Source organism: Coturnix japonica, chromosome 6 (assembly GCF_054131305.1).
Source record: "Coturnix japonica strain WE chromosome 6, WE-NBRP24, whole genome shotgun sequence".
NCBI lineage: Eukaryota > Metazoa > Chordata > Aves > Galliformes > Phasianidae > Coturnix > Coturnix japonica.
In genome coordinates this window covers 39,814,457-39,828,827 of record NC_140668.1, presented here as the reverse complement: position 1 = coordinate 39,828,827, position 14,371 = coordinate 39,814,457, and the positions used below count along the sequence as shown (strand labels likewise).

Sequence of the window (14,371 nt, the reverse complement as noted above, 5' to 3'; positions counted from 1 at the left end):
TCTTGTCACAAATCAATGGTCTTTTTACTACCAATCTTCATCTCTCATTACCATGAGGAGAACCCATACCTGGTGCACAGCTCCGACCTGCAGGTTTCCCAGCTATCGGTGGGGCGCACATTGCCAAGTGGAGCTGTATTCCTTTGTGCTGTGGGGTTCTGGCAGCCCCTGCACACCTTGTGCCTCCTGCCCTCCTCGCACCCAGTGCAGCCCCGGCCCGCTGTGCTCAGTCACTGGCACACAGCAGAAATGGCTGTCAGCAGGTACGGGCCAGGCAGAACACAGTGCTAACAGAACCCTGCACAGACACAGAGTATTTCAGAATGCTGTTCATTAGAATCTACTGACGCAGCTCATTATGAAAGAAAAATGCATCCAAAATTAATGGAATGTTTCAGTCAAAAGACTTGTAGAGCTGTATGTTCATTTTAACAGTGTATGAATGTGAAATGACTTATCTGCTCCTATTTCTTTCTTACTTCTCAGCCCTTGTATTACAAAATTTATGATCTTGCTACAAAGGCCACATACGAACAAGTGCAAGTCCTCCAAGATCTGCTGTTCAGTAGTTTAAGTGACGCCGCGGAAGCAGCGTTTGTAACTCCTGGGAATCAGGGCACTTCACAGCCTGGCAAACTTTCCAGTGGATAAAATAAATATTCTTATATTCTTGCTTCACTGTGTATACAACCAGCATAGTTACATCAACACCACTCTTACAAGAGCAAGGCCTTAATGCCACTTCTTACAGATCTGAATGATTGCATTTCACAGAGTGCAAGCCACACACAATCCAACACAACGCCCAGTTCACCTCCGCGGACCCAAGATGTACTTAGCACAGGACCCAACCTGCAGCTGAGAACCCAAGGGCTGTCAGCTCGAGTGCTCGAATGCTTCCTGCATGGAGGCAATCTAGAGCCTCACCAGAAACATCAAATTAGAAAGTTCAGTTGATGCTACAGTTTCAGAACATGAAACTAACTGCACAAACCTCATAAAGCATTACAGAGGCAACCATGATCACAGCAGGGCTGACGGCAGCATATACACAATGGGAAGCAGCTTCCTGCACGCCTTCCCCTCCTGGCTGCCCTGGCTCTGCCTCGCAGCAGGGCTGATTGCATTCTGCAGCTGCTGTGCATTTGAGCACACACAGCACAGGGCAGCTCGTACCCCACAGCCCCACGGTGACTTCTCACACTGGAGCTGCTGGGGATCAGCAGAGGTTGAGGCGCACCAAGGAGCCCCAGCTGCAGCACGAGCTGTCCTCTGCTGCTGGGGGTAGCATGGTGGGCAGCACATGGCTGTGTCTGTCCGTGTCCATCACCGCCCACGTCTGCAGCCTGCCTGCAGCCCACAGGCCTCCATGAGACCTTCGTGCTGCTTGGGGTACAGAGGCACTCCCCACAGGCAGATCATCTCCCCGGCATCTTTTCTATGGGTTACACTGATAATAATGTTAGGGTTTTCCTTGAGCTGAGTGGCTGGCAGTCAGCTGAGGAGCCTGCAGCTCCTGGAAGGATCGATCCTATCGATCCCAGAGGCTCCATGTCATTTCCAGGGGATTTGCTAAAGAAGCTACTTACGTCCCTTTTTCATTTCCACCAACTCATTACCAGCTGCGGCTGCTCCGCGCACTCAGCAGCACCTGCAGGAATGATGCCGCCCGCTCCTCTCTCTGCTCTCAATTCCTTCTCCCCAACAGAACACAACTGCTCAGCCCCAACTGGGCCGGGTCACACCGGGCCCATCTCCCCCTTCCCATCCCAGCAGGCACACACACACACGCACTGTTTTTTTCTTTTTTAAAGGGCAGCCCAGCACCAGACTAAGCAACTGATCCCCCGGCTTAACTTTTAAATTAAGACCATTGTAAATTTGGGAACTTGAGAAGAGATAGAGAGGACACCCATAATCCTTTGCAAATGTCAAGTGGCTCTCAATATTGGTTACTTTTCAAAGGTAGCTAGGCTACAACGTGCGACGGTAATGAAAAAGCCGTGTCAGGCCCACTCCATAGGGCTTCAGTCAATATACATAATATTATTGAGCTTTGAAGGGATTACAGATTGTTTCTCTTGCTTCCTGCCCTACAGCATCTCCCTGCTCCCAGCCCCGGAGGGTCCTCCTGCCCGCAGGGATGGCAGAGCCCAGGGCCAGACCCACAACTCCAACAAGGGCACGTCACCACACCATGAGCCCAGCACACACCGAGCTTCTGGGAAAACAAGAGTCGAACGTGATCAGGCGTGCAATGATCTCACCACTGAATCCCTACTGAAGTCATTTAACTGTAACTACTTTTCAGAACAAGGTGGTTGAACACGTTGCTGTTGTTCTCCTTCTGTCCTTAGATACTACTACAACTGAGGTGGATATCACAACCTGCGGACTCAGGCAGGTGAAGCAGCACTATCCAGAGCCTTTATGACTGACACATGGTGGGGTCAAAGTCAGATTTCATAGAATCACAGAACCATCATTAACCTCAGAAAGCAGCACGAGCAGCAGTGGTACCACCCCAGCCAAAGGCCTGGCACCGGGCAATGCCCAGCAGGACCTCACACTCGCTGCTCCTGACTGTGCTCGCCCCGGTGGGACCCTGCTGACAGATTCATGCTGAAAATCACCCGGATGAGTAACTCTCCATTTCATGAAAGGGCAGGACCAAAGGAAATGAAACCCCAGCAAAAGTGCTTCTGCAGGTTCTAAGCCACTCATCCCAACCACAGCTTCCCCACTTCAGGGGCTGATCCAGCAGCTGCTGAATTCAAAGAAAAACCATACAGATGTGTCAGCAAATAAAGCCTCTGGTTTCAAAGACTTATTTCAAAAAGAAAAATATTACATGAAATGCAACAATAAATAATAATCCAGCAATGATTTTGATAATCCTGCTATCTCACCAGAATTGAAGTGAGCCCCACAAAAAATCAGTTTTGCCTTATTATAATGTAAATTCCTTTAAAAATTTCTGGATCCAAATCCCAAGACAGACTGAATTCTTGGGCTTGACTGCTCAGAGCAGCACGTAACCAATGAACCAGCCTACATCTTCCAAGTTTCTCTTGTATGTGATGCTTTTGGAAACTGACACAGAGACAGCAATACAGAGCACTTTAGCCACTGATGTCCTGTATGAGCTACCCAGAGATACCCCACAGTTCCCTAACATCTTCTAAGCACTGCGCTGGAAATCCTGTGCAGACTTTAAAGGACCCATAAAACCACACTGCGTGTCTGCACTGCAGGAATCTGCAGACAAGAAACCATGTGAGAAACAAGAGGAGAAAGAAGAGAGCCAGGAGAGCAGGGAGACCAACACAAAGACTGGTGACACTGCATGGAGATAACAGGGAAAAAAGGCAATAAGGACTGAAAAGGTATCTACATAGTGACCAAGAGAACTTTTCTCTAATAGAACCTTTTTCTAGACCCATCAGTTCAGCTTCCTCCTGGTGCTCCTTGCCCAGCCATGCAGGGACTCAAGACTGACCTGCACTGCCTGTAGCTCTCTCAGCACAGGGCTCTTAAGCAAGGTTTTAAAGACTCGGCACAAATAACCCAGACTCACTGGAATAAGTGAACAAAGTAAAAAACCAACATTTTCCAGACTGACTGTGAAACAGATTAGAGTTCAAACACCCAGCTGTTGTGCGTGCACCACTTTGGGGGGTCTTTTCAGTTTAATGGCAATTTTAATTTGAATGTTCAGGCCAAGCACTGAATTCCTGTGGAAATGATCCGTTCACTCTCCTAACAGTTCCCCTTAAATAACTGACGGATCTTCACGGTCTAAACTCTGGGTTGAAAGACCTTTCTGTAAGAAAGTGCCCATGTCAATACAAGGGAATGCAGCCAAAGCTCTTCGAGACAGTGACAAAAAAAGCAGCGAGTTCAGTTCACTTATCAGTTAAGATAAGTTCACAGATTGCTGGTGGTGCCCCAATACAGACGCCTCTTCCTTGTAAGCAAAGATGGAGTTTTCAGTTCTGGAGAAGCAGAGTGGCACACACGAGGCGTGCAGGGATGGGGACAGGAGGGAGAGGTGTGTACAGAGCTTCGCCGACAGAAGGCTTCACGCTGCACCAGGCCGTGGGATGCAGCAGAACGGTGAAGTCATTCATCACATGTATTTAAAGTTGAATTTGCCGATATTTTATGGTATTGGATTTTATTTCTATTAACATTTTATGCTGAAATTACAGAATGATTCGTGAGTACTGAATTTTTGATTGCTTTTACACTTGCTGGGACACTATTAACGTTGATTTACGTTAATAGCACTGTAAGAAGATATTAACAATGAAATTTCCAAAAGCACTTAGCATCCCATAATTGGAGTTAAATGACAAAAAAAATGAGGGGATAATAAAGCAGAGAGAGAGACAGAATTTTTGACAACGCTCCCTCTAAACTGCAGTTTTCAGGAAGAATCCACGCAGGACCATCATAAGAGGGTAAAGTCACCTAGCAAGGAAGAGAGCACTTCCCTTACTGACTAAGCAACGCAACAGCAAATGGAGATGTAGGTCAGGTCCCACCTCGCTCAGGCACTGGATACAAACTTGAGAGAATGACGCAGACGTTACATCTTCACACCAGATGGGTGCCACCACAGCAAGCCTGCAGAGCACCTTCCTGGGCTGAAGTCTAGGAAGCAGCAGCAGGTGGCTGACAGAGGAACAGCACTAAGCAGAGCACAAATCAGCCACGTTCCGTCATCAAGAGAAGGACAAGCAAAAGCAGCAGAGGGGAAACACAGAGAGAGGTGGGACAGCGAGCAGCAAAAGGAAGGTCTGCTCATCCCTGATGCTCCACTGATCTCAAAACACTGAGTGAATGAGCCCAGAGAACTGAGCAGTGCCCCCAGAACAGCCAGCCCTGCCCCAGCGGGGCGGCTTCACACCACCACTGCTGTGCACACAGCGGAGCCCTTTGGGTGCAGGAGGGGCAGCCAAAGGACAGGCAGCTCTCACTCCTCACTCCACACTCTGCATTTTCTCTCATCTCAAACAACGTTACAACACCCCCACCCCACCCCCCACCCCTTTTTTTTTTTTTTTTTTTCTTTCATAAACGGGATTTCTAAAGATTCCACTTTGATATCATTCACGTATTGTTTTAAATCTTCTCCTTCCATTAAAAAAGCATCAAAGTGCTTTTTGTTAAAAAGTGCTGCAATGCACTGCTCTGCTTCCAACACCTGCAGTTAAACTGCTCGTTTAGTCAAAGCACATGTAGGGCAATGTGACAAACTACATGAAAACTTGCAATAAAGTAAACTTGAAACAAAAACACTAAAATAGACAAGAGAGAAACAAAATAAACACTTGATCTGTTTCCAGCAGCTCTGGAAAAATGCATGAGGCCTTTTGTTTAAGTGACAATGTTGTGAGGGGGCGAAGAAAGGTAAGGCATCTGCAACCAGTTTTAATCCATACCTACAAAAATGTTACGCTGCACAGAGATCACGGTGCAGATTCACTCCAACCAGGAAGAAGACTATGTCAGAGTCTTGCTAAAAAGAAATCCGACCAGCAACATTTTACAGTCCCCCAGAATGTGGTGGAAAGTCCCATCAGGAGTCAAACCACTCGGCAGCGCAATGCAAAGTGTGGGCTGACCTTGGGAATCAACCATGGAGCGATAGCAGCTGACCAAGGTGATGACGCATTGGGAATGTGATTCAGAAATGACAAAAGTCAAGGAAATCTGAAACAGGATCAAAGCCAGCTCCACTTCAGAACTGTGGCCTTACTGGTTTTATGCTCAGAGGGAATGCTGGGATCTTGCAGCCTAATGACCTCATTCCAAAATTTAGGTCTGAAGCTTCTATTACAGTTTTTGTTTGTTTGTTTGTTTTCAAAGAACAAATACATAAATTAAAACATTACTCTTAATGTGAAGATCTCAGCTGACTGCTGGTAGGGGTGTGAGCTGGCTGACTACCCCCTCCCATATGGGAACAACCCATCCCCACCTGGATTTGTGCTGCACTGGGTTCCAGCCATTGGTGCGAGGTACCAGCTGAGTAACAAGGGCATTGGTCTGACAACAGACAACATGTGTACGGGTCAGGGAATGCAGGATTTACTATCATTCCAAAGCAAAAGATGTTTTTGTTTTGAAAAAATAAGAAAGAAGTCCTATTACTAGAAAAGTATCTACTTCATTCATAGTGCTCTATTTGGGCTACATCTATTTTCTCCCACTTAAACCCAAAATAAGACAAACAAACCAACAAACCCCACACTGTTCTACCAGCAGGAGCCACATCTGATGATCCATCAGATGACCAAGGAAACAGAACAAAAGGAGCTGACATGCTACCAAGTTTAATATGTATTCTCCTCTCTCTAAAACCCAAATTACTTGTGCATTTACAAGGTAGTTCTATGGACTTCATACACAATAGTATTTCAATAATAGAGAAGAGCATAAATACACAGAAACACAACAGCAGAATTTGGCAGCACCAGCTGATGCATGCACTCAGAACAGTGGGCAGGTAGCCCAGCACTGTGCACTGGTGCATGGCTGGAACAAGCCAGCAGGTCTGGTATGGTGCAGTGTCTCTGTCAGAAGGCTGGGACAGACACACAGCCAAAGCAGCAGCAGAACAGACTCAATAAATGGATGTTGAGCAGTTCGTAAGGAGCTGATACACAAACAAACAGCCAGGTGACAGTGCCAGGGAAACAAATGGAGAGGTGCCAGAGCTCAGAGAACACAGAACCACACAGCCAGACAATGGCAGGCAGATACAAGTGCACAAAGTGCTCCTGCTCCCTTTGTTCTCCTGGGTGCTCATCCCCCTGAATGGGATGGCACTGCAACTGGAGGGAACCCACCCACGAAGACGGAGCCAGCAGAACAGCTCCAGAAAAGTGGTATTTCTGGAGCAGAAGTACCAAAGAAGGTGGAGCAGGTGCTGGCGAGGCACAGTGAGCAGGGATGTTCCCTGTGCACATACATCCACCTCTGCGGGCTGTGCCCTGCCAGCGCACAATACCTGTGCCATTGCCTTTGGCCTGCAAAACCTCACCTAGCAAAGCAGAGCACTATTACAGCCCTCCTCACTTTGCTCAGCCTCTGCTCTGCAGCATACAAGGGAGATATCACGACCAATTTCTCATGATGGACATGGCGCAGGGTTTGCAGCATGCCCCAGCCACCCTGCCTGCCTCACTCGGACCTGGGGTGCACGGAGCTGCAGCCCTCAGCAGAGCTGAGCTGCAGGGTCTGTTCTCAACTCCTGCATTTGTGTGTACCATCCTCTGCAAACCTGCTCTCAGAGGCCCAGAGCCGTAATTAATCCATGTCACAGAAAAGATGTCGTGTCGGTAGAATTTATGACTGGCTCTGAGCCGCCGTGATGAGCAGGGGCACCTCAGCCCCTTGTGATATAAATGCCTCTGCTAATTGGATTGCAGGAGCTAATCAGAAGCAGGAGGGAGAACAAGCGCCATCGGCCTCCCGGCGGCTGCTGCGGGCTGATAACAGCAGCGGCGCTGCAGGGAAGGATGGCAGGGCTCGGCCGCCATGGCTATGGCAGGGGTCAGCGGTGAGCAGCCCCGCGACGGTGGCACCAGGCTGCTTGGATGCTCTGCTCCACCGGCAGCAGCCTGGAGGACTGAGCAGCACCCTTTGCTTTGCCAGCCTCCCCCAGGGCCTGTGCTGTCAGCCCCCCAGCCTGACAGAAGGGACCGAGTGCTAGGTGGTCCCACGGCTGTGTCCTCCACCACCTCCAGCATGTGCCTTTCTCTGTAACCACAGGAAAGCTGAGGAGGGAGGGATGATGCTGCACGGTGAGTTGCAGCTGCCCGCTGGCAGGAGCAGGGCTCTATGGCCACGCAGGCCAGCCCACAGGGAGCAGAGGCAGCTGGAGGATGGGCTGTTCCACTCCTGGGCCCCGGCAGCAGCTCCAGGCCCCAACCCTTGTTGCCTTGGCCTCGCCTCACGTGCAGGGCAGGGCCCTGGCTGGAGGACTTCGGCCCCGCTCCATAATCGCACCCGCATGGAATAGCACCCGCAGGAGAACGCATGGCACAGCCCAACGCTTTTCCACATTTAAGCATTTTCAGCCTCCTCCAGGTCCTTCTCATGGCCCCTTATTTTCCTTTCTACCTCCCTTTCTTTCAAACGCGTGGATTTGAAAGCAAATCCCAGAAACGATGACCAGAGACAGCAGTCCCTCCTCACATAAACACTTTTCCATCTTTTTAAATCTTTCAGGAGACGCAACAGAAAATAACCCTTGTATTTATGCAAATTCTGAAGTGGCGTGTGATGATGGAAACAAAACAGAGCTGGACCGCAGCCAAGGCATGGCACTGGCGGGGCCTCTCAGCTGCTCGCCTCCCGATTCTTTGGAGGAAGCAGCTGTAGAGACATGAAAATACAGAAGCCCCCGCGCCCGCCCGCCCGCGCATGCATTCCAGCACCCGTCACCTCGGAGGCGGCAGGACGCGGGCTCTGGACCCAGCTCTGCGGCAGCCGCTGCCCAGAACACCCTGTCGTCCCCCACAAGCCTCCCTTGTCCCGCGCTCCCGATTCCCCTTTCAGGAATTTACAAACATTTTCCGCAGATCAATATCTGTATTGATTATTCATTGTGTGCGAGTCGTGTGTCTTTGGTGATCCAACCTGGCAGAGTGAGCAGCCAAAGGCTGCTGCAGTTGCACACAAAAAAATCCACAGAAGGCGAGAGGGACCCAGACCTCACCGGGCTTACCGCTGCCAGCCACGGAGACGGATGGAGAGGAAGGAAGAAAGAAAATGGGGAAGGCGGAAGGAGGAATGAGGGACGAGGGAGCCGAGGAGAGAAAGCAAGAGCAGGAAAACAAAGTCACCGCTGGAGAACTGGTGCCGGGGCATGCTGGCAGCCTGGAGAAATTTCCAGCCTTGCGCTCGCCGTTCTGCACGCAGATGTGGTGGACTTATTGCTCTGGGAGCGAAAAGTGACTCACAGTTTTGGTATCTGCTACGTAAGAGCATTGGGGGGATTCCTTGGCTGGCTGACAGAAAAGGAAGAAAGCAGCAGCAGAGGTAAAAAAACGATTCCTTCCTCCTGCCTTCCTGGGAACGCGGCTCATCCAGGCTGGCTGGAGCAGCTCCCTGCTCTCTTATGATATGCAAAAGGAGAATAATTAAAAGCGCCAGCATCACTTGCAAAGTGAGTAAACACAAAGCCTTTCAAAACATGCTCTTCAGCTAATGAGAAGCTGTAATTTCTTATACTTAAAGGCAGAAAAGACACTGATGAGACTCAGTGGAGTGTGTGTGCATGCGCGCCTGCCTGTGTGTGCATGTGTTTGTAGATACGAGAAAAACGGTTAATTGTTGATGATGTTTAGAAAAGGGATTATGAGAAAAGACACTGAAATGATGACAGGAAACATCTTGGATCAGAGCCAAAGAAATAAAATAATCAAGGACAATCAAGCCTGCAGCTTTGGAAAGCGCCGACTGCTCTGCCGGGGACTTGGAAGGAATTTCCCTGTGCTGCTGAGCTGCAGCTGGAATACGTGCTTGGCACCAGGAGGGAGAACTGCAAGAAGCAGTTTGCTTAGAGCATGAAACAACAGAAGGCAGACCTATGGAGCTGTGCTATAATTCAGAGGTTAAACAGCTTTGTCTGCTTCTGTGTCGGATGGAGACTCATTTTTACCCACATCTGACCTGGTCTCTGAAAATGCAACTTCCGAAGCCCTCTGAATGCAAGCAGAAGCTGATGATTCTCCATATGCCTTTCCAGAACTGCTGTGACATTACAAACACAAAGAAAAGGGAGCTTGAGGAATTAAGTTCTCTTGTGGCTGCAGGATCTGCTGGACCTTACCACGAGAACTGACTCTGGAAACAATTCCTTCCTTAATTCTGGAAATTGGAAACCACTGACGCCAGGTGGGGGATTGCAACTCCCTGCCTCCGAGCTCACGGGAAAAAGCAACAATCATCTGCAATAACAGGAGCAAGCTTGACTTTCCACCTGGGCATCTGATGGCTGCCCTGAACGAATGGATTGTAATGTTTTCTTTCTCCTGGGCTGAGGTTGGGTGGGGAGAGAGGACAGAGGGAATTTTAAGCCTCCTTGTGCCTGTTACGTTGTATGTGAGCTACAAAAATGCCACCCCTTTGCTTTGGATGATAAACTTCGTCTTGCTTTGTTTTCCTGAATTCTGGCGCATTACGTTCTGGGCTTCTCCAGCAGCAGAAACACATGGTCTATTAAAGTGGGAATCTTTGGGGACAAGGAGGCAGAGGAATGAGCCAATCATACATGACTTTTCCACATTTCCTATTTTTCAGCATCTGCAGGAAGCTTTTCGGATGGTACGTACGCGTGTGCACCAGGGAGGGCAGGAGGGGACGAGAGGGGAGAGGGTGTGCGAGAGGGACAGAGCGCATGGCAGCAGAGCCGCCGGGTCTGGGTGTGTGTGCGATGGCTGCGGTGCGGTCGGGGCTCCAGGCAGCCACCCCTTCCCGGCGCCGCGCTCTGCACGGACCTGATCTGAATGTTAAATGCGAGAGGCTGGATTAGCATACTAACCGAGCCATGTCAACCCCAGGCAATCAGCAAATGGCCATCTCCTCGCTACCACCGCTGCGGTGGAGCCTGCCAGATCCGTAACGGCGTCCTTTGTCAGATCGCCTGCTACGTCTGCGTTTGTCTTTTGTTTTCCAATCACACTCCAGACGTTCATGAACAAGAATGAAAGGCAGAGATGTAAAACCTATACTGAAAACAAACGATACGTTTAAGCGGTGTTCGGGCTGGAAGGTGGGTCTGGAGGCACCGGGGCCAGGACACACCACGATCCTGCAGGACGCCCGGAAACACGCGGCGTCCGCTCCAGCTCCAGAGCTCACGTGAGAGCTCCGAGCCGACGGGCTGCGACAGGATCCTGCAGCTTCGGCTGTGCGGACACTCACAGAGATGCCAGTAATTGGCCAGAAGAGAAGCCCTAATTGTTCCTGCTCTGGCTGCTGTTAATGTTATAATTACCACTATCGCTACTAATGTACTTTAATTAGAAAGAAAAAAAAAAGCCTCAGTGCCTGTAAGCATAAACTTCTAAGATCCTTCGAGTCCCCTTCCAGCGTCCCTCACCGCTGTGGGCAGGGCTGGCCGAGCTGCGGGGCCGTGGGTGCGGGATGGGGCAGTGGGTGCTCACACGGCTTCCCCTGGCACGGCGCTGGTCACACAAACAGCTGTACAGACACTGAGCCATCACACGGCTCTGGAGAATAAAGTGATTTAACCCAAGCATGGCCTTCTTATCAGCATCTATCAAACAAGGGAAGTTTTGAAATAACCTCTACTGCATGATACGCCTGCTTTTTTTAAAGGGTATGTGTGGGTGCTTTACACGCCACAAAGGCGAATGTCAGCAGCATTTTTATGCGGAAAGGAGGAGTCTGTGATCAAGCCCAGATCTCCCTGGGTAGTCTGAGCACACGTCAGCCCGAGCCCTACTGCCCCCTGCTCCGGAACGTCAGGAATTGGGGCACAGCCCAGGGACACGCTCCCCATTCTCACCTCAAACTGTAGGAACCCAACCCCAGCTCCACTGAAAACGTGCTGCAGCCACAGGAATTTCCTGAGCTCTGGAAACCTGTGCAACACATACTGCTGGGAAGCAGGAATGTTAGCAGGGAGAAAGGAAAACACAATTCAGACTCCTTTGTCATGTTCCCCATATTCTTAGCGCAGGCTGGATGATATGGGCAAAGCCTCTTAGGCTAACGAGCTATCCCCACTAATTTCAGTGGAGTCGTGCTGGTTTACACCAGTCAAGAGCCACAGCCTGAACATTTTGAAGACAGACGACTTCAAGATGTTATCTGTTGAAGAAGCTGAAAGGAAACCTCTCATTACCTGCCACATGCCTGTATCTCCCAGTAAGGGAAACAATAAGAGAATCAGCTGGTATCTAGGGAAACCTCTCTAATTTATGCATGGTGGGGACATCAATGTAGGTTCATCTGCATTGGCAAGTAGAGAAACACATCAAAACCATTAAATATCTTCATAATTTATCCTTATCCACAGCAAATCCTTACAATTAAACTTTTTACTGTAAACACTGCAAACAGTGATTAAATGCTTGCTGCTTACCATAGGTCCTTCCGCTGGACTGCTTATGCTGTGGGACCAGAGAGTTCTGGAGCCACTGGAACAAAAGCTGACTTTCACTGTAGCTTCTGAAAGAGCCTCTGTGCCAGTTAAAGAGAGTATTCTGGGAGATGGTATGAGAACTGCCTGTCAAATGGCAGCACATCACCCAGATGATGAGCTGCAAGTATGTTCCCATTCCATTTTCAGTACTGAAATAAAATACAGGGAAACTACCACAAAAAAACACATTACGGCCTTACACCAGAAGATCAACACATACTTAAACTGAAGACCAACCTCAGAAAATATTAGCAAATAGACAGGATACGGCTTCAGGGAGCAGGACCTCATTTTTGATGCTCCCTAACGATGTTTCTCACATACCCCACGACAGAGCCAACTTTAGGCCAAACATGCCAAGCCCAGAAACAAACAAGGGCTTTCCAACCTTTTTCTGGCTGTCAGTAAAACCCGCAGTGTGCTTCACTGCCTGACTGCAAAACAGAACTGCCTCACTCGAAGAAAAAGCTGCAGCACAGACATTATTTGCCCTCTGATATGGAAGCATGAATTTCTTGGGATGCAGCGGTTGCCATGGCCACAAACCAAACCAGCCCAGCCGCGGTGAAGCGCTGCCGGGCAGCACCTGCCCTCTGGCCGGGCGGGGGATGCTGTTTGTGCTCTGATTTTCCCTGATGCTGCCCAAGAAGAAGTGCTCAGAGCACACCCGGAGCAGTGCCCAGCAGCAACACTGCATGCTCAGAGTGGGACCGGACAGGCCTGCCCTGTGCTGAGCAGTGCCCTGGGAAGCAGGAGTTCTCCTGCTGAGCCCTGCTCTGAGCCAGGCTCCCTGCTGCCCCTTGGGATGCGGGAGGTGATTCGGGAGTTCTGTGTCCACTGAAACGTGGCAGTGCTCCTCCTCCTCCACTTCTTAGTGCTCACTGAAGAACAGGTGGCCAATAAACAGATAAACACAATGCTAATAAAGTCCATGACAAACAGAGCAGCAATATAAACAACAGCAGTTTTCTCACCACTGTACACTGAATTCAAAGCCTTCAGTTTCAAGACTGAGACTCTATCAGATCCAAAGAGAAAAATAACAACAACATGCAGAAGTGAAGGAAACAAAGGCTTCCTCAACTCAGACACAGCCTGGTCTTCACAGAACCAGCACTGCTAGTTCTCCTGAAGCTGGTCAGGGATTTGGGCTTCTTGAGGCAAGAGAAGCCTTCAGAGCTCTCAGCATTTGCCCGAAGAAAGCTGTACCTGCCTGTGCTGACCAGTTGGGCTATTTTCAAGTGCTACAATTCAGCTAAACAAAAGCCAGTTCTTGCCCAGATGTTTACAAACACTTTTCATCCCTCAAGGCTTTACTCTTTCCCAAACTCCACTGTTAAGTGTTACTGGAGCTCAGAAATATTTCCTGCTAACAGAAATGACTATAGGGGGATCATCTTTAACACAGCATTGTTTTGCTTGAACTGAAATGACATCTGAGGAGGACAGTCTCATCTTGAGAATGAAAGTTTCTGTAATTAAAATGAAGCTAAAAAGCAATGCACGTGATGAAAATGGATACGTGCCCCAGCTTCCAGGAACTGTACCATCTCTACACACTTGCTCCACAAATTATTTGGATACAAGGCTTTGATTACCGGTAACACCAGAGGCACAGCTACCTGCTCACCATGTGTGCATACCCACATGCCATGAATTAAACAGGCTTCTAGCTCAGTCCCCCTCGCAGTGAAGTACTGCCCATCTAATCCCTTACGGCTTGTTTCTCACCACGTCTATTTACAGATGCTTGAACCAACCACCCACAAACTGACCCAGCCTGGTCAGTGGCTGCCCTCAGTCTGCTCCACTCATACACTCATACACTGCCCTCCTGTCTCACCCTCTCACAGCCCAACCTTCCCAGGGCACAGCCATGTGCCAGGGCTGTGGGTCCCTCCGCACCTTCCTGCTTCCTCTGCCCTGTACAGTCATTAATGAAAACTGAAACAGCTGGGTCCCAAAATGTATTCCATTTGCAGATGCTGGATGTTTTTAAAGAATACAACAATTTACAATACAAGATTAGTAATGACTCGACAGCTCATAAATGGCACAAACAAACACACAGCGTCATCTCCCTAAACTGTCTGAAACATTCTGCATTTCAGCCTCTTTTATCTTTCTCTTCCATCTCTCACCTTCTGTCTGCTTGTCTGTACTTCCTCTGTTTCATCAATCTTT

General features: G+C 49.3%; 1 protein-coding gene and 1 long non-coding RNA gene across 6 annotated transcripts in view; one reads left to right on the top strand and one right to left on the bottom strand.

Moving 5' to 3' along the window:
• LOC146760598 (uncharacterized) overlaps window positions 1–14,371 on the bottom strand; it is a 343,150-nt gene that overhangs the window by 45,703 nt on the left and 283,076 nt on the right. The gene's annotated exons all lie outside the window — the stretch shown is intronic.
• LOC116653958 (uncharacterized) lies at window positions 8,512–11,275 on the top strand. The gene is made up of 2 exons (XR_004308641.2): window positions 8,512–10,341; window positions 10,578–11,275. It is a non-coding gene; the product is annotated as an uncharacterized LOC116653958 (long non-coding RNA).